This window comes from Drosophila miranda (assembly GCF_003369915.1).
Source record: "Drosophila miranda strain MSH22 chromosome Y unlocalized genomic scaffold, D.miranda_PacBio2.1 Contig_Y1_pilon, whole genome shotgun sequence".
Taxonomy (NCBI): domain Eukaryota; kingdom Metazoa; phylum Arthropoda; class Insecta; order Diptera; family Drosophilidae; genus Drosophila; species Drosophila miranda.
In genome coordinates, this window is record NW_022881603.1 from 29,417,269 (window position 1) to 29,442,562 (window position 25,294).

Genomic DNA, 25,294 nt, shown 5'->3' on the forward strand with positions numbered 1-25,294 from the left:
TTTCAAGATTTTTCATTATGCTATAGAACAGAGAGAGAGTGAGAGAACGACCGACTATTAACTCCCATTGCCGACTTTCACTGATAATGTCTGACAATTATGTATTGCTCTAGCTGATGGCTTTTCATGCCATCGTTCATTGTAATGACATAATTAAGCAGCTTGTCCGAGAGGTCAGAGTTTCGTGTGCGAGGTCAAGCACGTGTCTTTCAACCCGTTCGACCCATCCTTCCAATTAGCATTCACAGTGGAGAACGGGGTGACACGAACGTGTTAACTCGTGAGGTAAACGGGTCTGTGGAGAAGAGGCAAGAGGCCTCTTCACCAGCCAGAGACTTCTTCATCCGCATTGATTTTTGTACAGAATTAGCATTTTCTCCCCCTCTGGTGGGCCGGCTTGGGAAACAATCTCAATCTCAACAATGAGGAAGACGAATTTGTACAGTTTACGCTTGGCTGACTCCTCGTCCAACTCGAAGCAGGGTCTAATGGCTTTTTAAAGTGACCAAAATTTGGCTTGTGCCCCGCGTTAAGTGGGTAAATTAAATGCTGACGCTTGGCCAAGAGGTGGGCCAACCGAACGAAGTGCTGGAGCAGAGGAATGGAGGGGAATGGTAGGGGCTCGTACAGTGAAAATCAGCTAAATGATGGCTTCAGAGCTTTTTATGGGGCATGTCTAGAAGTGCATTGACCAAGAGCTGAGTAATTGCCGATCGAGATGGTTGAAATACGAAAGCCAGTGAAAGGTGAAGGCAAATGAAGAGTGAGTGGGACAGGGAATAGAGGAGTAAAACGATCGATAGTTATGTAGAAAGAAAGAAAAACAATTACCCGTCCTCAATAACTTTTAAAGAATTCGGTAAAGCATCCATATGGCCTAAGACAAGTCCAAGATGTTCCGTACCATTGGAATCTGTCTAAAAGGATCTCTTATTTGTAAGATCTATCTATCCTTCGTTTCATTTATCTGATGAACAGCTGATTCATCATTTCTTCCCACAGAATGAAGTTGGTGGCGCCTTTGACCCTTTGGTGCAATGGGAACTAGTTCTAAGTCCACTTTCGTGTGATCCAGATCATGGTTATCCTTCCTTAAACGAGTGGCATTCGATAGCTTAAAGATCAAACTGCAAACCAGTCACAAATTTTTAAATAATCAAAAACTTATTGGTATTTAAGTCGTATCCAAATTGTTTGCCATTTCCTGCCATCATTTCATTTCAATCGTTTTTATTGGCCATCTATTTTGAGCTAGTACCAGTTCTCAAATTAGAACACAATAAATTGCCCAAATAAAATGAATTTCATTTGATCTATACGCAATCTGGACAGAGCTCTGCCCCACAGTAGCCAACAGTCGAAACATTCAAACAAAAGCTGAAATTGAAATTGGAATTCACTTGGAAATCCCGTATCTCGTATTTTGTCAACCACTTTCCGCTCTAGGAGATCGCTTAGTCGATTCCCTGGGCTTATTCATTGTGCACTGATTTATGAATACACGCGATGCTTGAGAGTGGCTCGGGATCTGGGGCGAGTATCTTTTGTCGCCGGTATTTTTGGCACTAATTTGACAAGGTCGCCCGCCAGCTGTGGTGCTTTTAGTCGGTCTGGTAGCCGCAGCGGTGTTTGGCTCAAAGAAATCACGACACAAACACGCTCGAAGTGATTTCATTTTGCAGCTAAGCTTTTATTTTGGCTTTTGTTTGTATTTTTTGTGTGTTTATTTTGCATTTTGGTATCTCTGTATCTTTGTATCTGCGAGTCCCGCAGTCAGCGCATTTAAAATGAAATTTGCATAAACATTTGACGTCTCTTGACATAGGTGCGAAATAGTTGCCGTGAAATGTGGTCATTCATATTAATTTAGTGGGTCACCTCACCGCCTCCCTGGCTGTAGCTCAGACGGTGACCCCGATCGTGCGGATTTCCTGTTAGAAAGGCTCTGATTGTTCCCAGTCCAAGAAATCTCTTTGAATTGATAATGAATAGTCAAATTTGGCTTCGTGACTGACTCTGGCAGACAATTAACCCTAGAGCTGCTCCACAACTGCTGTGGTTGCACTCTGAACCCGTGTGCAACCCTTCCCCTTTCCTTTGGGTTTCCTTCCATTCCATTTCATTCGTTATGTAAGGATGATTTCGGTGCGATAGGAGCTCCGGCAAAAGGCAAAGCTAATTAAATTATAAGCAAGTCCAAGACTTAACCCGAGATGCGCAAGTGAATGGGGTCGCCGCAAGAGGCACAAGAAGAGGTGGCCTTCCCCGCCCCCACCAAAACTTGTTAAATAATAACCAAATGGATGTTCGTTGTTGGTGTTGATTTGACCATAAATTTTGTATGCTGTTGACGCCGAACCAAGCGACCTGCCCCATTCCCGGGGCTATAGATACACATTCACTAAATCTAAGGCAAGCAGAAGTATATACATATGTGTAGGATATGCTTTTATTTGTATTTCTATTGGTTGGGACTCCCCTCTGAAACAGACTTGTGATAGTTTCATTGAATAGGAGATATATTGTGTTGAAAATGGAGACCGAAGAATGTAGTGTCTCGGCTAATAGTGCGCAATTTTGGTTTTTGAAGGTTCCCCTCTGGAAATTTCGACCTTGAAGATGCACTTTTCACTGGTAGAACGGTGCGGTATGTGTGGTATAATGGTTGGTGCTCTGTCTGTCATATTGATTCCTAAGAGGTCTAACCTTCACTTTTTATACCCGATACTCAAAATGAGTATTGGGGTATATTAGATTTGTGGTAAAAGTGGATGTGTGTAACGTCCAGAAGGAATCGTTTCCGACCCCATAAAGTATATATATTCTTGATCAGCATCAATAGCCGAGTCGATTGAGCCCTGTCTGTCTGTCCGTCCGTCCGTCTGTCCGTCTGTCCGTCCCCTTCAGCGCCTAGTGCTCAAAGGATATAAGAGCTAGAGCAACGATGTTTTGGATCCAGACTTCTGTGATATGTCACTGCTACAAAAATATTTCAAAACTTCGCCCCGCCCACTTCCGCCCCCACAAAGGACGAAAATCTGTGGCATCCACAATTTTAAAGATATGAGAAAACCAAAAACGTAGAGTTGTAGAGAATGACCATATCTTTAAGACTGCGGAATCTGAATTGGATCGTATTATTATTATGGCCAGCATCAAGAAAACAATTTCATTTTTTCTCGCCCTGTCTCTCTCTAACACACACGTAGCATAGGCGGCTTTGCTTAGAGTAAAACATTAGCGCCTAGATCTCAGAGACTACAAAAGCTAGAGCAACCAAATTTGGTATCCACACTCCTAATATATCGGACCGAGACAAGTTTGTTTCAAAATTTAGCCACACCCCCGTCCGCCCCCACAAAGGACGAAAATCTGGGGATATTCAAAAATCTCAGAGACTATTAAGGCTAGAGTAACCAAATTTGGTATCCGCACTCCTGTTAGATCTTACTATAAAACGTGTATCTCAAAATTTCGCCCCATAATGACCATATCTATCAGATTGCTGAATCTGGATCAGATCAGATCATTTTTATAGCCAATAGGAACAAATCAATTTGCAGTGGCTACGCAGCGCCCGACGTCACGCTCAGACTGATTTTCTGTCTCTCTCGCACGCACTCTTTGTCGTGTCGTTTAATATTAGCGGCGTCTGCCGGAGGAGAGCCATACTGACTTAGTATCGGGTATAACCGTAGAGTTGCGGTGTCCGCAGCAACTCACAACGTTCCCCCTCGTTCTATTACTAATTTGTTTGTTTTTTAGAAATAAATGTGCCTTTTCCCTGGACTGGGGTAAATTCTTAAATTATTTATTCATTTTACCTTTTTATTTATTTTTTTTATGATTTTTTTTATATTATTTGTATTTAATTTATCTTTTAATATTTTTATTTTTTTGTTTTTATTTATTTGTATCTATCCATTTTATTTCCGTCTAAATTTGTGTCATAACGACGAGCGCTTCGGTTGCTCGTTTCGCGCGTCATGCAGCACTGCCCCTCGGTCGGCTGTATTTGCGTCTAAGAATCGCACTTGACGGTGAAAAATCATAATTAATTATTGTCTAAGCCGGTGAAAAATGTTTCGATTACTGCACAAATGTGTGTCTGTTTTTGTATTTGAAGATTTTAGAAATAGTGTGGAATACTAGTGTTTTTTTCACATAAAATCCTTTCAGTTCTGTTAGCGAAAGCATAAACCTGCTATTCCTGCATAAACCTGTTTTTTTTTTTTTTTTTTTTTTTGATTTTTTGGGCTTTTGGATGTCGTCAGGCGTTGTCAACGCTGTTTTCGGGACTGTCGGCGGCACCATTTTAATTTCATTTGATGGCCATAAATAAGCCCAATGGCCAAATGAATGATTTCTTGCCAACAGCCCAGCGACGGGGCAGATGGAGTGCCTTGCAGACGCTGCCACTCTGCAGTGGAGTCGTGATTACAGCATCGTGTGTTCGCTAGTTGCTGGACAGGCTAATAATTCGATCAGCTGCACAGAGAGCGCCTCTTTGGACCACTTTGCATACGGCGAGGGCCGCTTTAATAATGGCCGAGTGTGTGGCAGCCAGCCCGATGGGCGGTCCGGCAATCTCTGCAATGAAATTCAATTAATTAGCCCGGCCAATAGCGTTTGCTGGTAGTTCTTTTCTTCTTTGGCTGGTTCTGCTGTTGCTGCTTTCCGCTGTGCAACAGCTTCTCTGTGTGCCTCTGTTGTAAGCTGCAATCAAAATTAATTAAGGCATAAATGGAGGCAGGCAAGAGAAGCCAGGAATGATGGTACCAGGGGGGGAGGGGTAGCGACTATTGGCATGGGGGCATGTGGCATGTGGCATGTGTAGCATGTAGGCATCGCTCGCTGCTGCTATATGTATTCTCTATGGCGACCTGCAACTTTATTGCCTTTTACCGCAATGTTGCACCAATTTCCATTGCACCTGCAGCGCGTCCGACTCCGACTCCGACGATGTCTTTGTTTTTCCTTCTGGCAGCAGCCGTAGGAACAGTAGCAACAGCATCTAGTGCATAATAAGATGCTGTGCTGCACGGCCAACAGGCAACAAGCAACCAAGCAACAGGCGGCAGTCAATCACTGAGTCGCCTCCTCTCCTGGCCTCCTCAAAAATGTGCGCCAGCTGCAAGTGGATGCTGATCCTGATGCTCTCCGTTGAGGGTGCATAAATTAATTAACCTAGATGTCCCCAGTGATGTCTCTTCTGGCATTTCATAGTGAAACGATTGAACGAGAGATCTCCATCATTCAGGCAGACTTTGAGTGCAGTTTCCGAAGCATTTCCTTATGGGCAAAGTGCAGTTTCACTTATTGTTTTGTGTGTGATTGATCTATCAATAGATAGATATCGGTAGCGTATAGCAACCACCAGAGTGGTGGAATATATTGTATAACCGTCCCCCTTCCCCCTTCACAAATGTTGATAATTTGTGGCCACGCAGAATCGTAGTAAATGATAATATCTAACAGATTGCCGAATCTGCATCAGATCATTATTGTAGCCACTCATTCTCTATCTCTCTCCCTTTCTCATACACAATCCTCCTCGTGCAATGTGCGACATCTGGCGGAGGAGAGCGGGATGGTAACACACATACCAATCGGGTATAAATGTAGGGCCGCGGTCCTTGCCGCAACTTTCCCAACCAAAGTGTTCCCACGGAATCACGGGAGCCACAGTCACTTCTGAATCACGTTCCAAATCGGAGCTGGTTCCCTGCGTATATCATGACCCCTGACGTTCTCTGGTCATTTGGCGAATTCTCAAATGAATTTATTGACGAAGAAAATCAACATAAATTTTAATTTATTTCAATTAATTTTATAAATATTAATCACTGTCGCAGCCCTTGTAATTGCTGTGAAACACGAATGGAGAGAAAGAGAGAGAACTTTCCCATAGCTTCAGAGAGAGAGATAGCTTAGAGATAGCATAGCTTCAGAGACAGAGAGAGGGAATCCGGAGGTTAGGGGGGTGCATGGCGCTGCAGTTGGGGCCTGCATCTCCAGCAGAGTGAAATGTTAATATAATGTTAGCATAATGTTGCCGCTGCACGATGCAGATGCAGATGAGAATGATAATGATGCCTTCCAGACGCAGACGACACCTGAGAGAGTGCTGCCTGAGAACCAAGAGACAGGGAGAAATTTGAGAAATGTGAGCAGTAATTAAATGCAAAATCTAAAGCTCAAGAAAGAAGACGAGACGCCAAGACGACAGCGTCAACGATTCAAGATAATGCATAATTGTGGAAGACAAAAGGAAACGTGTCCGGGAGAGAACGCGAGAAGGCCAGAAGGGGAGAAGGGGTGCCTCGCTGCATGCAAAATATGAGAAGAATATGTAATGACTGGGGGCCATGGATTCGCTCATATGCTGCACTGCTGCTGCTGCCACAAAACGGCGTTCAAATTAATGGCCAAGTTTCACATGGCTGAAAGCAGCGGCGGCACAGATGCCACACAATTGCCAATGGAAATTGCTGCTATCTCTCGCGTGTGTATCTCTGTCTCACAGCCCCCCCCCCCCCCCCCCCCCTGCCAAAGTTGTGTGCACAAGATACAAGATACTCGTTGGCACAAGTGGCAAGATACAAACTAGAACAACAGAATTGAATGGAAGAAGAGCGCTGCCAAGGCAGATACCCAACGACGATGGAATGCTCTTTGGAAAATCCATGAAGAATCGGAAAAAGACTACTCTTTTAATGGGTAGAATTCATAGAATTCGAATGACATTTCCAGGGTCTTAGTCCGTACGAATCATCTTTTTGAAACAATTCTCTGGAAAGGAGTACTCCTTCTTCGACCTGCTTTTGCCCATCGCGTAATCAAATGTCTTTCAGCTGTGTTTAACATTTCTCCGACAGAAGTTCTTGTTATTATTTAGAAGCCACTGAGGAATGCTCCTCGTAAGACAACATTCAATCAGACGGCGACAAGAACAGTGGCAGCAACCGGAGTGCCAGAGAAAGATACCACAGATATTAACAATACTACATGGTTATAGAAGTGGTAATTAATGAGTCTCTCCCGGCCCCAAAAAGCCTCCTAACAAGTGCTGCCTCCTCCGTTGGGTTCCTCATCCTGCTGCTGGCACTTTCCTTTTGGCCATAAGGCCTATTTGTGTGTGCACTGCTTTTTGTTTGCTCCCGCTCCTGGGAGAGCTCGTAAATATACACGAGAAAGCAAGAAACTTTATTTGGGTTAGCGATTGTTTAAAAATGCATACCAGATGGAGGGCTCTGGGAAGAGCTGGCAAAAGTAGCTCTGGGCGGAGGGCTGGGTGACCTGGAGGGTCTTTAAAGAGCTGAAAGTGCCGCAGGAGTGGCACGAGCTGAATACAGCTCCGGCAGGAGGCAATTCAAGTGGCGATAAGGAGAGAAGAGGGAAAAAACACCCAGCTAGAGGAGCCAGTGGAGCTGGAGAACATTGAGGGTGCTAATGGCGCAGAGAGGGAGGTGTTTCCATCTTCTTTTTCTTAAGAAACTATTCCTGGGAGAGGAGCAGTACACAAGCCACGCGTCATACAGCAGAGCCCCTCGGTTGGTAGCAAACTCTAGCTTTAAGCAGCGCCTGAGGGGTGTACTAGTCGAGGTGCACGTGTGAGGCGATACCACATAAGGCCATAAAGTTGTGGCAAATAAAATCAGTGCCACTCTATTATTTATATGTCAATCAAGAGTGCTGGCTTCGGGGTGTACGAGTATTCAAAGCGAGTCACCCACTGAAACCCACTCTAACCACTGAAAGCCGCAGAGCAAAAGTTTTTAATTTTAAAATTATGGCCTGGCCAAGTAAATGGCTTTCTCAGATACAGAGAGAGAGAGAGGGGCACACACAGTGGGTGCAACTGCAGCAGCAACGGCAGCAGCACGAGGAGTGTGGAGTGTGGTTCAAGTGGCTTTTGCGTCTCTCGGTGAATGCAATTTGTTTAAAATTGATTATTAATGGTTTTGTCATTGAGCAAATTGCGAAGGATTTAAGGGAGTTAAGGGGGGGGGGGGGGGGGCGAGGGCTTTTTCTTGTATTTGTTTCTTCTTTGCTTGTGTTTAGTATTTTCTTGGTATTATTTTGTTGTGTTCCTCTTTCCTAGGTCGCCGTCGCCTCACGATTGCCCCCCCAAATCCGATTATTATCGGGTCTCACGTGAGTGCATGCTTCATTGTATTTTTCACTGTTCCTTGTTTTGCTGTTGATTTTTACAGTTTTCGTTTTCTTTTGAGGAAAATTGCTTTGAACTTGAAAATTTTCCCACGTGACGCGAGCAAAATGGACATAGAGAATCAATCCCTTTCCGTCTCTCGTCTCACGTCTCCTCTCGTTCTTCCTTACCTCTTGCCTCTTGCCTTTGTCGTGCCACATGTGGCAGTGGCACCCCCACCTCCAAGCTGCACTTTGCATGTCATCGTCAACGATATTTGTTTATAATTTTCTGTGGGAACTGAAATTGCTGCCGAAATTTCGAGTGACTGGCCTTTCGCTTATGGCAATCCCTCTAGGATAGACAGGTGTTAAATAGGTCCAAGGTGTATCTAAACGTAAAGATATTGTTGGGAATCAGGAATTGGAACCACAGTTCCAATGAAAACTCGGAAAAATTGAAGTATTCCAGTGGAATAGTCGAAGAACGTCTGGGGTTTGGCCTGAGCAATGATTTTGTGAGGACCAAGTGGAAAAACGAAGCTGTTCCCGCATATCCATTAGCGCTCATGGAAGCTGCTACCAAGTGCTTCTGCCTTTGAAGCCACTTTCTATGAAGGTACTCGGGAGGTTCGTGCCATTTCTTGGATCCAGCTGGCAATCCAATCGAGAGTTTAGTGAACACTGAACACTCTGCGAGCACGTTCCTCCAAGTTGGCAAAAGTCGCACAAAGCGACCACCTTTTTACGATTGCCGGCCAGGGCGAGACTTTGGCTGAGGCTCTCGGCCATCCGCGATGCGATGGCGAGAAGGTAATTAAAAAGAATTTAGCACATGGTCACAGCGACACAGAGACACAGCCTAAACATGGGAGCTAGGGACAGTTCACGAATGTCAAGTTCAGGGCTAGCTTGAGCCAAAGGGCCCCAGGTCTCGGGCTGGTCGGCTGGTTCTGGACAGGAATCACCTGTCTGTCTGTCTGTCTGTCAAAGTGAGTAATTAATTTGGGGGCCTCTTAATCTATCAAACCTCGCACCAGCCACGCCTCATGGGAACCGCTGTGATTGAATTTTACTTTCGATTTAATGAGTTTTTGTGTGTTTTTTTTTTACTGTGTAGCGATCGAAAAGATTGAATTCTTTGTGGAAACAGTTCAATGAGCTTTCCTTTAATTAAACACAAATTAAAAGGGGGTTTTTACTGTTTTCGTGGAAGCTCGTTTTACGAGTAGAAGGGGCCCCCAAGGGAATCCAGAGAAGGAGCATTTCTCAAAGCTATTCCTCTTTCTTATGCAAACTGTATTTATGTAGCTCCTACTTTGATTGAGAGGCATGCTTCTGCCTCAGCTCCTCCACTGATGTCCCCTCTAATTGCCCATCATAGGGGAGGCAGCAGGCTGGGAGAGGCCCCATATGTTCCTCTGCTGATGCTGATGATGATGATGATGAAACCTAAGCGGCTTAAGATTCAGAGACCTCTAAATGCACAGAGAGCTGCGTAATCAAATGCATGTAATTTGAGTTTAATGAGTGTCAAAGTTATTAAAAATCATTTGCTGTTTGCTGGCCAGTTATGGCAGCCGCCAACTGGCTTTAGGCTTTGGGCTTTGGCTTACGGCCAAGTCGACTCGCGTCGCGTCGAGACACCATGAAAGGCAAAACTTACAAAATAGTTTCGGATCATTTTTGGGTACGTCATCAGGCCTAATTGCTATCCATCTGCCTCTCGCCAACGTTCTGGCCAAACGAAATGTGTCAATAGGTTTAAATGGCGTTTGGTTTAAGACCAAAATTGAGTTATTAGTGGGACAGGACACCGAAACTACAGACAAAAATCTCTCAATAAAGTGGTTTTCTTCTGCCAAAAAAACGAGTGGGGCAGCTATTCGAAACTTATTCAGAATTCATGCTAACGAATCCACGTCTGATCTCATTTACTGCCTTTCCTGCCAAGAAATCCTAATGAATGCTTTGAGTAGATTCGCTCTGGCATCAGCCATGAATCAATTCAAAACACCAGTGCCAGTGCTTTTAAAATTCCCAGGCGCTGCGATGGCTGCCAATTGGAAAATGCAATTTGTATGCTCAAATTGTGGGCGTTGGAGCCGAGCTGTGGATGTGTATGGATCGTATGGTGGCACTGCACCCACAACATAACACTTTGTCCCTCACTCGTACTCGGACTTGCACTCTCCTTGCACTCTCCCTGCACTCCACTCAATCATTGATTTGATTGTCATTTGCTCCGTGTGTGTGCTGGCAGCTGCCTGCTCACATGGCGTATGATTGATGGCCCAGCAGCCACAGGCAGCAGCCACCAGATGACGATGAAGGAGTCCTTCTCCGGAGGAGTCTGACATTCTCGTAAAATATGAAACTATCCCAGGCTGCTGCTGCTGCACGTAAATTGAATTTAGTAAGGAAATTGACAAAAATCATATTTACACGTTAAATTTAAATTAATCCTGAGAAGAGAGAGGGAGTGAGAGAATGCTTACTGATACCTTTCCTTTCCTTCTTTCTCTTGCAGTTGTCCACTTATCCAGAGCTGCACTTGATCGAACGCCTGCCTGAACAAGTCTTCCGTCGGCGAGAGAGCGGAGTGGTGAGTGTCAAATCTGTATATAAATATGTACATACATATATACCCAGCAAACCAAACGCTCACAAATGATATCGCATACGAGTCAAATGCGAGACTTAACCTGATAAAACGCTCGCACTCGGACAAATGATAGAAATATGATACCTGTATCGTTCAGTTTGTGGCAGTGAAAGTATCATTTATGATAGCTCGCAAAGGAGTCGTTTTCGAGCCTTATGCGATATCGTTTGCGAGTGTTTTGCGATACAAGAAGTAGAGCTAATTTTTGGCTCGCTTGCGAGCTCGTTTGCGAGCATTTTGCGGGACTCTCGCAAAAGGCACGTTTGTTGGTTTGCTGGGTACGCTCCTGTTCTTACATGTCTGCTTATGCCTTTCATGCTCTCTTTCGATCCATGTGACGCAGTCCGTGAGAGCGGCCTCCTTTAATGCGCGTTAGAGTGAGATATCTACAAAACAAAGACAAAATGAGAGGGCAGCGAGAGGGCAGCACTTCATTCTATTGCTCGCTTTCTCTCTCGCTCAGCAACAATGCGCTTCATTCGGGTGAGACGCTCTCTCTCTGCAAAGACGGGACTTTCGAACGGGGCTCCTGCTATTTGTTTTTGTTTATTTAATTTACTTATGGGTCGAGTCAACATTTATTAATGTTTACCCTTTATTTTATAATCTCGCCGGACTGTGGCTTTTTTATGGTCATGTTTTTGTTCTGCTGTGCTTTTTTTCGGCCCGATTTCAATTTCGTTTCATTTAATTTTAGCTGATTGCACAAATCCCACCATTTTTTTTAGTATTAATTAATAATTAATAGATCTCTGATTAACCGCACGATTATCAATTGATTTTCGAGCTCGAATTCGTTTGCCATACAAATATTATGCATATTGTATGTACAATCGCACTTCCATGCAACGAAGTTTTCTACGAATTTTCCGTACAACGAATTCCCCTCGAGATTCACTGTATGGAAGTTCGAATGTACTATAAATCATCCACGGATTACACCAACAAGTCACACCATTCCAATTGAACTGTAAAACCGATCTTGGCACCTCTTCCATTGGGACTCCTGTCGTGTTCCTGTGTAAAGGCGTGTATCACGATGTCGAGGCACGTGTGCGGCGCCTCCCTGTCCACCTTTCATACTAGCAAGTGGACTTTGGGCTTCATTCAATTCTGCTTTCAACAAGGTTAGGTTAGGTTAGGTTGAGGCGGCTGCCGGGCTCGCTCGGAACCCGTCACACTTAGACCGGTTTCGGCCCGTTCTGATACCGCATAGGATCATTTCCTTCCTGCGTTGTGAGACTTCCTGTCAGCAATTATCCCATCCAGATGCTCTCACAAAGTTCGCTATCCTCCTGGGACATAGTTTGGACATCTCTGAGATGTCGTGTAGAAAGGCTGAGCCCAGGTGCTGTAGCATTCTTCTGCTGAGAGCTGGGCAGGAGCAGAACAGATGTTCCACTGTCCCACAAAAATCGTTATGTGGGGCGCCCAGCCTATTAGCGTGGGTGCCTATTAGCCAGTGTCCCGTGAGGGAACGTGTGACTACGCTGCACCTTTTCCTGCTTAACTTGAGGAGCTCGGAGGTGCGCCTCATGTCCATGGTCGGCCATGTTTGCCCAGTTGTGCGACATCGTGGCACTTTTTGCCACATATCGTTTTTTAGTCGCTTGTATTGCTCCCTTATAATGAGCTTACAGGTGGCCATTGGCATACAGATATCCTCCTTGTCTTGGAGAAGGGGGATTGTAGTGCCAGATCTGGCCAGCTCGTCCGCTATACAGTTGCCCTCGATGTCCCGGTGGCCCGGGACCCAAATCAGGCTAATAGCAAATTGCTGAGCCATCTCGTGCAGAGATTTGCGGCAGTCTGCCACGGTGGCCGAGTTCGAGGAAATCGCGCTTAGCGATTTGAGAGCCTTCTTCACTCTGTCTTTGACATTCAGGTTCCAGCGAAGCTTCTTGTCAATTACCAACCCTAAGTAACTGGCACTGTCCTTGTAGTATTGGAGGGTTGAGGGGCGGGACCTTGTATTTATTTGTGAATAGTACGAGTTCCGTTTTTGAGGGATTTACTCCCAGACCGCGTGATTCTGTCCAATCCGACAGTTGCGCTAGCTTTGTGGACATTAAGTCGCACAGTGTTTGGGGGTATTTCCCCGAGAAAATAATCGCAACGTCGTCCGCATAGGCCACGACTTTGCAGCCCCCCCCCTTCTAGGTCACATAGAATCTTGTTGACTGCTATGTTCCACAGAAGAGGAGACAGGACACCACCTTGCGGGGTGCCTCTGTTGACATACCTTGACTGGGCGGACGATCCCATCGATGATGTCACCGTCCTGCATGTGAGCAATTGATCAATGAGCATCACCAAGTGACGGTCCACCCCCAGGTCAGTCAGGGCTTCTGTAATGGCGCCCGGTACAACGTTGTTGAAAGCTCCCTCAATATCGAGAAAGGCTATGAGTGAGTACTCTTTGTGATGCAGAGATTTCTCTACCGCTGAGATCACTTCATGAAGAGCCGTTTCCGTGGATTTTCCTTTCCGGTAGGCATGCTGTGCGCCTGACAGCAACTGAGGGTGTATAGTTGTCCTCAGTTGCAGCCCGACGAGTCTCTCAAAGGTTTTGAGGAGGAAGGACGATAGGCTGATTGGTCTAAAGTCTTTTGCAGCTGAGTGCGAGGCTTTCCCAGCTTTGGGAATGAAGACTATCTTTGCCTTAAGCCATGTTCGCGGGATTGTACCCACAGCCAGTATCTTCCTGAAGATACCTTGTAGCCAGTTGATGGCCGTATCCCCGGCCTTCTGAAGTTGGGCCGGGATTACCTGGTCTGGGCCTGGCGATTTGAACGGGTTGTGAGGATGTGATCCATCGAGGTTACCGGTCCCTCTCCTGGAAGATGTGCCGTCTCGATGGTTGCACCCTGGAAAATGTGTGTCTAGTAGAATGTGCAGGGACTCCTCACTGGAGTTAGTCCACGTGCCGTCATTCCTTTTAAGATACCCTACCGAGGGGTTAGTTTTTGAGAGAATCCTGCGAAGCCTTGCGGCCTCTGACGTTTCCTCAATTTCCGAGCAAAATTTTTGCCAAGAGGCCCTTTTTGCTTTCCTTGTTTCCTTTTTATTATACCCGATACTCAAAATGAGTATTGGGGTATATTAGATTTGTGGTAAAAGTGGATGTGTGTAACATCCAGAAGGAATCGTTTCCGACCCCATAAAGTATATATATTCTTGATCAGCATCAATAGCCGAGTCGATTGAGCCCTGTCTGTCTGTCCGTCTGTCCGTCCGTCCGTCTGTGCGTCCCCTTCAGCGCCTAGTGCTCAAAGACTATAAAAGCTAGAGCAACGATGTTTTGGATCCAGACTTCTGGGATATGTCACTGCTACAAAAATATTTCAAAACTTCGCCCCGCCCACTTCCGCCCCCACAAAGGAGGAAAATCTGTGGCATCCACATTTTTAAAGATACGATAAAACCAAAAACGCAGAATCGTAGAGGATGACTATTTGTTTTAGAATGTAAGATCTCAACCAGATCGTATAATTATTATAGCCAGAATCAAGAAAACAATTTCATTCTTTCTCGCTCTGTCTCTCTCTAACACACAGGTTTCATGGTCGGTTTTGCCAATTGTTTTGACCACCAGGGGGGTTTTTTTTTCCCGCTAGGTTTGCTAGAGGGGCACGCTGCCGCGAAGGCTTTGTTGCATGCCTCTGTGAACCTGTTCACTAGGCGATCTAGGTCGTCTTTTGTGTCAGGGCATGATGGTGTTTTGGAGGGGAGTAAGGCCTCCAGGGCTGAGCTATATTTTTCCCAGTTGGCTTTCCTGGGATTAATATAGTCCTTAGGTTTCGGAAACTCGAGGGATAGTGTGGTCTCGATGTATCTGTGGTCAGAGAAAGAGTGGTCATCAAGGACTTGCCAACTCTTGACTATGTCTAACAGGTTGGAAGACACTAGGGTGATGTCAATAACCTCCTGTCGATTTTTAATTATAAAAGTGGGGTCGTTGCCCCGATTACAAATAAATAGATTCGAGTTAAGGATGAAGCTGCTTTCAACAAAGTTATCCCACATAAAGTTGTACCTTTTAAATGGGCGAATACTTTCGTCAGTCTAGTCCGCATCTTTCAGCCTTAATTCTATGTTGACTACATTTGGTACATTCTTTGGCAACAACTTTTCTTGTTATCCTTTTCTGACGCTCCGAAATGTTGCCCAAAAACACACACAATCCAAATAAACAGAACTATCACACCATTCCCCTTTGAATAAATTCCAAGTTCTCAAAGATGTGTGTATGCATGTGTTTTCCTTTTCGATGCAGCATCCGTGTTGTGTTTTCCTCTCTAAATGGAGGTTGGATGTGGGACTTGGGATGGCTGGGGGACTGGCTGTAGGAATAAGTTGTGTGGTTTTTAGTTGGTTTTCAGTTTCAGTTGATTTGGCGGTTGATTTGCTGCTGTTTTTGCTGCCGGTGGTCTGTGTGGTGGTTCTGTTCGCTCTCCGACAAAGGACTGATTGCTGGTGGCCACAGAAAAGAGTTAAGGGCCCGGAGTGGCCCCTGGCTCTGGGGTCAGAGTTAATTTTTCGTATTGTATTACCCATTTCTGAGCTGCTGGTGGTGGTCTCCTCCTGCTGCTCCTCCTTCTGCTCCTCCTTCTCCCTGGAGGCTTCTCTCGTTCGGATTTTTATTCCATCTTGAGTTTGTTTGAGGAGCATAATGATGCCACTTGATTGAAAATGAACGTGACTGGAAAACAAGTGTCGGGGTTAAAGTTTTCTCTTCTTTTATTTTGCTTTCCATTCGCTACGTTCCGTTCGTGAGCTCCTCCTGATCCTTCTCCTCTGCTGCTGCTGCTGCTGGTTCTCCTTCTACCCTTGGAATAAACAGAAAATGGCAAAATAAATTAGCCAAAAGATGTTGATTGTAGTGGGGCGGATCGAAGCTCCACTCTCCCACAACGCAATTGATGTAGCCGTCATAAGAAATGAAACCCGTTATGTTTCGTGGTATATATATAATTATGTAAGTGTATTTGGTTGGACGGTCGCGCGGTAGATCGGCCGTCTGAAGCGGGGGTGAAATCGTAACTGCTTAACTCTATGCCTTATGGTGCTGCCGTGAGCGCCGTGTGGATCGTGGATTGTGGATCCGAGCGCCCCTCCGAGCGCGCGAGAGCGAGTTGGGACCGGGGCGCACGGAGTTGGCACAGTGCGCGGAAATTGTTTACGGCTGGCCTGAACATCCACCCTTGCGAGATCGGATGCGATGGAATATTCGCGGCCAATTCCGGAATAATTTAGGCTGTGGCATTTAGTTGTAAGCCCGGCTTAGTCGGAGAACGGATGGAAAAACTGCAGAGCTTCTTTGACTGAGCGGATACGGCATTATTTAGGCCGGAGAGCTGTGCCTGGATACGTTGGAATGGCAATTTGATCATGTACACAAGACGTTCTGTAATGAACGTCGCCTCTGAGCCAGAGTCGATCAGAGCGCGGGCGTGGAAAGTTTTTCCCAGGTGGCAAATATTAACGATGGCCGTGCCTAGGAGGACAGCACTCGTGCCGGAGGCGAAATATGACTGAACGTTTGGCTGGGCTTCGGACGAACTTGGATTTTGTACGCTTGGTACTCGTAGATGTAGCTCGGGCCACCCTGAGGAATTTTGTGCCGTTGTGGAAATCGCCTCGCTGGAGTTGGCTGGATTGCTACGGTGCAGAAGCGTATGGTGCCGGTCTCCACAAATTATCAATTGTGGGCGCTTTGGCATGCTCGTATCTGGTGGCCCCTTGCAAAGCAGTTCAAACAAAGCTGCTTTTGCTTAATGTAGTCGTAGCGAGCGCCAGCGGGAATTTGAAGGAAGTAAGGGCATAACCGGATTGGATGATACTCTTTGGAGCAGAGATCACACGTGCTCCTCGTTTGATTCACTGTGGTCTCGAACGAGTGGGCACTCCTAGGATAAGGACTTCCTTGAGACCGAAACGGATTGCTTCTCGAATTGTCTGCAGTGCGTATGCTCGCCCTGGAGTGGGCCTGACTCTTCATGCCTGGATGGTCGTCCTCGGTCACTTTGAGAGACAGGTACCGCTCCGCCAGGAACTTGTCCATGGCGTGCCAGGTGGGAATTTCGGACTTGAGCGTCACGGATTGCTCCTAAAGCTCTAAGGTCGTCTTTGGCAGCTTAGCGGAAATGAGGTACACTAAAACTCCGTCAGCGAAAACGCTGTCTGTGGAGACCTCGGAATGGGTGAGTGTCGTGAGGCACTTGTGGACGGCCCTCTGGAGCTCTTTTAGCGCTGCTGCTGAATCGCTACGGATTTGGGGCAGACTGAAAAGGATCTTCAGCTGGGCCTTGAGTATCAGCCTCTTGTTTTGGAAACGCTCACGGAGGGCGTTCCATGCGGACGCGAAACCCTCGTTCGTAAGTGGAGCCTGTGCCACTATGTCGTGAGCGCCACCGCTGGTCTTTTTGTTGAGGTGGAACAGTTTTTCCACTGGAGCCAACCTTGGGTTTTCTATGTAGATGGCGGTGAACAGCTCTCGGAACGTGGGCCACTGCTGGTAGTCCCCACTGAACACTTCAGTGTCACATGGAGGGAGGCGGCAACCGCCGGAAGTCGGTACTTGAACGGCCAGTTGCGGCGTGTGAGGGACAGTCGGGGGCTCGAGCTGATCGTTCAGTTCGGCCAGGCATTGCGCGTAGACCGCGTAGCAGTCATCGTCCATCTCTTGGACATAAGCTACACCCTCTGGATCCTCTTCCGCCACCGTCACCGAACAGGCCGCAAACTCCGCGTCCACCTTTGCCCACAGGCTTCGGAGTTGTTCTCGCTGGCGCTGAGCTTCTGGTCGAAGCGGGTCAGTCTGCTTGCAGCCAAGGCAAACTTAGACTGTGCGGAACTGGCGGCCATAGTGCTAGGAGCCGTGCGAGGGACTCCCGAGGGGAGCAACAAATCCTGGAAGGCATGTGGTGCGTGAGCCCTGGACGTGGTCGGACCTCGATAAGCTGGGGCCGGACGGGAAGATGTGGGCGTAGTGACTAAGCCGTTGGAGCTGGGTGGATGGGTCAAACTCAGCGAACTCACCCGCTTAAACTTCTTGCGAGATTTATTCTCAACAGTGGGCATTTTTGCTGATGGATCTGCGATAACGCGTAGTAGAGTCGCAAAGGTAGGTGAGCGGAAATGGCGACGTGGAAGTTCAGAACTACGAACCGTGGATATGTGGTTTTGGTGGAATTTATTGCGAGTATTTAAATTATGGAAATAGTACACCGTGGCCGAAATATATAGATATAAATACTACGATTGAACTACGGTTGAAAACAATACAGTCTCGAAATGCAGGGTAGCGCGTCACTTGGCGTTCCACCGGCAAGCGTTCAAGCGCGGCACCGAAAAATATTCTCCCAACAACTACAACGCAGGCAAACGGTGGAGAAGCGAAAGCGAAAAGAAAAACGAAAAGAATGCACCGCTGCTGCTGCTTGTATGTGTGTATGTATGGCTGTAAGTGCTATGTACCGCGGCTTGGGTTGAAGAGATGTCAAACAACGGGTAAAACGGTGGATAACCGTTTTATATACAATATGTATATTATATAGATGTGCAAGAATATGCTAATTTAAAATGCGTACGTATAGATATGTAAGATAAATACATATGTATGTGCAGTATGTATGGATCGTTATTTTGTTGTGTGAAGGCATAAGCCTCCACAAAAGAAAACCTGACCACAACACCATCCCCTGAAGGGACAGCCCCGGGGGGGCTTATTATCCCATTATTACTTCATTTTTTATTACTTCATTTTTTAGTACTCTTATGACAAAGACAACGCTGAATCTTTATTTTCCCCAAATTAAAAGTAAGAAATAGGCTAAGAGAACCCCAAATGGTGAGGCCTTTTTACTTAGTAGTAGAATTAAGAGAACCGACACGAAAGAGAGACGCATACTACGCAACAAAGAGAGCCAGCATGGAAGAGAGCGAAGCGGCAGAGAAGCCGTCGATCGGTCTTACGCCCACGCAGCCAAGGGAGAGAGCCGACGGCGAACCATGCAAACACCCCCGAGCCGAGGCCGGCAGCCGAAAGCTGCGCAGCAGCGAAGCGGCAGAGAAGCTGCAAAAAGAAAAGCAGAGGCCTGGCACGTGCCAGCGCGGGCCAGGCTCGGGAGTGATCTCCAAGGGCTGAACCAGAACGGTTGGGAAAAATAAACAGTGCCCCGACCCCGCGAGAAGTGAAAAAAAAAAATATATAAGTCGTGACCACCGTGACGAGGACCGGCCGCCGGACCCAAGGAAGGGAAAACAAGGGTGAGCCACCTCACGTATGTGAGCTCTGGGGGGATAGATCATCGGTGCAGTAGGCAGGGGGTAAGCTCAGGAGTAGGAGTTTCCCAAAATGTTAAATGCGTATCGATATCCACATGGTAGCTAGTAAATTTTTGTCGTTTATTCCCCCACAATAAAGACACCCATCTCAACCCACCCTTCCCACCGGCTTCAGAACTTTCGCCCGTAGGAGTCCCTCAGCCCCTCCCCCTCGCTTCCCTATTCCCTGGGGGCCCGGCGAAGTGGATGTGAGTCGTGAATCATGCGGCATCCACCAAGCTGGGCTTCCCTTTCCCATACCTTTCTCCCCTGGGGACCCGGCGATGCTGGATGTGAGTCGTGGATTCACGCGGCATCCGCAAAGCTGGGTTCCCTCTCCTACACCCTGGCCCTGGGGACCCGGCGATGCTGGATGTGAGTCGTGGATCATGCGGCATCTGCTAAGCTGGGCTCCCCTCTCCCCTACCCTTCCGACCCTTGACCCAAACCCCCTTCTCCCGCCACGCATGCCCCCAACGCACGTCTCTGCAGCTCCCCAAGCACGGGTTCACCCACGCCTCGATCCACCCCACGGGTGCGCTTTCGCTGCGAACGGCTCTCCCCTTAGGTCCTCACACAACAAATTTTGCTGTGGGGAAGGACTGGGCCATGGACAGACTGAGAAGCTGTACCTCGGCCTGAGAACTTCCTTACAGATGGTGCCCGAGCAGGGACACACGAGGGGAGAGTCCGTGAGCATAGGGGAGAAGTGAAAAGCAGTGAAAAGTGAAAAGGGAACTAAGCAGCAGCAGAAAACTTCAAATCAGGGATTAGCAGCCCAAAATCAGAGCCCCGGCGAATAGCCAGCACCAATCTTTGATCCCTCGACTTGTGTACAGCTGAGGCTGGTTTACCTAATACCCCCCCAAGCAACAGCCGCCGGCACGTGTCCCAGACGCGCCGGCGAAAACCACGCGGAAAACCACGCAGCCAGCCACCTACGCAGTAGAAAGAGACGGGGAGAGACGCCGAAGACACCGCGTGCCGGGAGAAAATGGCCGCGGACAGCGCCTAGAACTTTGGCACGCGACGGCGACAAAGCGGCACCAGCGACAGAGCAGCAAAGCAGCCGCGACAGAGCAGCGAGCCAGCGGCGGAGCGGAGAAGTGCAGGAAAGCAGCGGCAGCGGCGCAACGACAGAGCAGCAAAGCAGCAGCGGCGTCCCAGCGACAGAGCAGCGAGGCAGCGGCAGAGCGGAGAAGGCGCCGCGACAGAGCAGCGGGACAGTGACAGAGAAGCCAAGCAGCGGTAGAACAACGGAGCAGCGAGGGACAGCCGGCGAACGCAGAGGAGCCCTCGGTCACAAAGGGATGGCCACGGCCAATATAAGGCGGAGTAGGAACACGAGTCAGGGAGTCACTACCGAGCAGTCAGGGAGCTACCACCGGACAGTCAGACAGTTAATACCGAGCAGTCAGAGAGAGATTACCGAGCTTCCACAGGGAACCGTTCCCTGTACCGTGCCACGTATCCTTCGATAGGATCATCCAACCCAGTGCTGTGTATCCTAGTACAGGATCAACAATCGAGTACCGTGCCGCGTGTCCTTCGAACAGGACCCCCCACCTCAGTGCCGTGTATCCTAGTATAGGATCACCGATCCAGTACCTTGCCACGTATCCTTCGACAGGACCCCCCACCCAGTGCTGTGTATCCTAGTACAGGAGCCCTGACCCAGTACCGTGCTGATAACGACTCACACCGGTGCCCCGATTAGTGGAACAGGATCAGGATGAACATCCGCTGGATAGCGTCCCGCAGGAAGGACGAGCTGCAGAGCCTGGCTAAGGAGTTTGGACTAGGAGAAACCGGGACGGTGGAGGATCTACGGAGCCGGATCACCGCATTCATCGCACGCCCTGGGCACCCCGAAGCCGTGCAGGCAAGGCTGGATGAACTGGCTACGCACTTTGGGAACATACCGAGCCCCAGGGACCACCGGAGCCCAGCCACGTCACCCGGGCCAGGGAGCCGGACGAAGATGGAAGACAGCAAGGAGGGACCAAAACTGCGATTGATTATACCCGAGCTGCCCAGCACGAGCCAAGGATCCACCCACGGATACCGTGAGACAGCAACCGAGACACCGGCCGCCCAGGACGAGCCACCACAACGAGCTACCCAAGGACCACTCCAAGGAACCAGACCAGAGGCGTCCAGCAAGAACCACGAGCCAGTACCCATTACCACTGGACCCCTGGCCACGCCTAGCCACCAGACAACCACGGAAGGAGAACAGCCACGTTTTCCTCAGGGACATCGGGTCTCACGCCCCGGAGGGGGTGAGATCTCGTACTCGTTACTGGCGGACAAACTCCGGAAATGGGGATTTACTTTCGACGGCCACGCGGACCCACTAGCGTTCATCGAAAGGCTCGAGGAGCGAGTGGAATCATACGGCGGGAGCACCGAGCAGTTGCCGCGAGCCATCTCCGGTCTCCTTACAGGGACAGAATTGGACAGACTTTCGGAAAGAATTCCTAGAATTCTTCCTGCCCCAGATACTTCCAGCGGCTGGAAGACACCATACGATGTCGGGAACAGAAGCCCAAGGAATCCTTCCGGGATTACCTTATCGAATTACGTCTGATGATGCAGCGAGCCTAGTACACTCGGGAACAGGAACTCGAACGGATCTACGAAAATCTCCGCCCGGAGTATCAAATGTACACGCGCAGACAGGATTTCCGATCCCTCACAGAATTGACCCAGCTCGTCTCTGCCTACGAAACCGCGCGGGACCGAGAAGCACTCCGCAGCATCGGGACTGCACAGAACCATCGACCCCGTGCCGCCTTTACCGGCAATGGAACCAAACCCCAACGGGGCAAAACACACGAGACACCCGGGAAAACCGAGATCGCCAACCGAGGAATCGGCCAGGAGGAAGAGCAAGCGATCGATGTACAACGAGCCTTCCGGAACTGCGGGGAAAACGGCCATTTCAGTGGTGTGTGCACAAACAGACAGAAGCTGTTCTGTTGAGAATGTGGCCTCCGAGGGGTCCGGACCATCAACTGCTGCCGGAAACCCGCGTCGGGAAACGGATCGGGTCTCCGCCCAACTGGGACATGGACGGAGGCGCGCACCCAGGAACAGGAGAAATCCACCCATTAAGAATGACCGGAGGAAGGATCGCTGCCCTGGTGGACATCAATGGGAGAGCATTTGCTTCCACCCTCGACACTGGAGCCACACGATCCTTCATCAGTGAGCGGCTGGCGAAGGAGATTGGGACGACCAAGAACAGGCGAGAGGTGAGGACCAGGATCCGCCTGGCAGATGGAACTAGGAAGGAGATCAACCAAGCGATAGCAGTCACAGTGCGCCTGGATCAACAAGAAACACAGGTATCTCTTCTTATACTCCCCACGGTATTGGACGACTTCATCTTGGGACTCGACTTCCTCTGTGGCATCCGCGCAAGAATCCACTGTGGACGGGCATATCTACAGCTGAAGTTGCAGCAGAAACCCGCCGGGACGATACCATCATGCACCGCCCAGCCACGCCAACGGGCCGTCACGTTTGCGGACTCAACTGCCATCCGAGACCAGCCCTAGATCAACACCCCACAGCCAACCACGAACCATCCAACCGACAACAAGACCTTACCCGACAAGATCAAGCAACAACCCCAGGACTACGCCACCACAACAGGACACGAAGAAAGCTACGACGGAAAGAACTGCGACACCGATGGATCCAACCATGGCCAGTTTCCCGGCACGAATCCCGGACAACGCAACACAACAAGGACTTTGGCAGAGACAGCTACGGCTCGTCGGGCCAGCTCGTCGAACCAGGAGTCACCAACAGGATACAGCAGGAAGCAAGGGACTTTGGCAGAGACAGCTACGGCTCCACTGGATCAATCCAGGGCCATCTCGTCGAACCAGGAGTCACCAACAGGACCCAGCAGGAAGCAAGGGACTTGGCAGAGACAGCTACGGCTCCACTGGATCAATCCAGGGCCAGCTCGTCGAACCAGGAGTCTCCAACAGGACACAGCAGGAAGAAAGGGACTTTGGCAGAGACAGCTACGGCTCCACTGGATCAATCCAGGGCCAGCTCGTCGAACCAGGAGTCACCAACAGGACTCCGCAGAGAGCAGAAGACTTCGGCAGAGATAGCTGCGGCTCCGCTGGATCAATCCAGGGCCAGCTCATCGAACCGGGAGTCACCACGTAGTCACCCAACACGACAGACATCACGCAAGCCACGAACCCCGATACCACAGGACGAGATCACAGAAACCCCGACGACGGACTACCTGGAGCCATTAGCCGACGCCGAGATAGCTCGGGAAAGCAACCCGTTTCGCCCAGCCGACTCGGATGACTACGAGAACGCGATCTTGGCCACCATTACCGCCATGGAATTGGAGGACCTATCGCCGTGGCAGCAAGACCCAGACCCCGAACCACCCCCCACGCCGGCAGGCAAGTTTCTGGAAGAAGAATTGGCGAAATTCGACGGACTAACTGGAGTCTCCCCCATCGCCGAACACACGATAACAATGCGAGACAACAGGCCCGTGAAGCAGCGCTACTTCCCGAAGAACCCGGCCATGCAGAAGATCATCAACGCACAGGTGGACGAGCTGCTCCGGGACGGAAGGATCGAACCATCCCGAAGTCCCCACAGTGCCCCAATCGTTTTGGTAGGAAAGAAGACCGGAGAAATGCGAATGTGCGTGGATTATCGCCAGCTAAATGCCCGCTCGGTGCCTGACGCGTATCCGCTGCCACGGATTAACCACATTCTCGAGAGACTACGCCACGCTCGCTACATCTCCACGTTGGACCTCAAAAACGGATACTGGCAGATCCCGGTGGCCAAGAGCAGCAGAGAGGCAACAGCATTTACCGTCCCCGGCAGAGGACTCTTCCAGTGGAAGGTCATGCCTTTCGGCCTGCACTCAGCCCCAGCGACGTTCCAGCGAGCCTTGGACAGCGTCATCGGACCCACCATGGAGCAGTACGCGTTCGCGTATCTCGACGACATCATCGTCTTCGGAGCCACACTAGAAGAACACATCGACCACCTTCGCGAGGTCTTCAGGAGGCTGCGAGAGGCGAACCCCCGACTAAACCGAAACAAGTGTAGTTTCTTCAGGAAGAGTTTAGTCTACCTCGGCCATGTCATCAGTGAACAAGGCATCCACACGGACCCAGACAAGGTCAGCGCAGTCCAGAAACTAGCACCGCCCACCACAATGAAAGAACTGCGACGCTGCATCGGGATGGCATCCTGGTACCGTCCCCAACTTCGCCACGGTGGTCCAGCCCATGACCAACCTGCTGAAAAAGGATCAAAAGTGGGAGTGGACAGACGAACAACATCAGGCATTCGAGACTCTCAAGGAAAGACTCACGCAAGCACCAGTCCTGGCATGCCCCGACTTCGCCGAGCGATTCGTACTCCAAACGGACGCCAGTTCGTATGGCCTCGGAGCAGTGTTGACACAACAGATCGACGGAGCAGAAAGAGTCATCGCCTACGCAAGCCGTCGACTACTCAAGGCAGAGGAAAACTACTCGGCCACCGAGAAAGAGTGCCTTGCCATAGTCTGGGCAATCAGGAAGCTCCGATGCTTCCTGGAAGGATACCACTTCGATGTAATCACGGATCACCTCGCCTTGAAGTGGTTGAACTCCATCGATAATCCAACAGGACGCATCGCCCGCTGGGCCTTGGAGCTCCAGCAATATCGGTTTGACATTCACTACCGTCGAGGAAGCCAGAACGTTGTGGCTGACGCCCTCTCACGACAGCCAGTAGAAACCCTGCAGCGAGTGGACGAGGACCGGGACCCCTGCCCCTGCCCCTGGCTGCAGAAACTCCGCAAGCGGATCCAGGAACAGCCGGAAGGGCAGCCGGAGTTCATCATCGAGAGCGACCAAATATACAAACGAGCCAGCAGCAGAACCAGCGAAGAAGACCCTATCAAATTGAAACTATGTGTCCACAGGGACCACCGCCGACGCGTGCTGGAAGAGTGCCACGACCATCCGACAGCTGGACACCTCGGGATCAGGAAGACAGCGACACGAATAGCCCAGAGGTACTACTGGCCCGGACTGCACCGAGATATCGCCCGATATATCTGGCAGTGCGCCAAGTGCCAGCAGTACAAGGTAAGCCAAA

The 25,294-nt window shown here is 49.2% G+C and overlaps 1 protein-coding gene across 1 annotated transcript in view; it reads left to right on the forward strand.

Moving 5' to 3' along the window:
* The window catches only part of LOC117189749 (SH3 and multiple ankyrin repeat domains protein 1-like), a 188,055-nt gene that overhangs the window by 83,317 nt on the left and 79,444 nt on the right, over nucleotides 1-25,294 (forward strand). The window contains 1 exon segment of the mRNA XM_033394826.1: nucleotides 10,682-10,756. The gene's annotated coding sequence lies outside the window, so the exon portion shown is untranslated.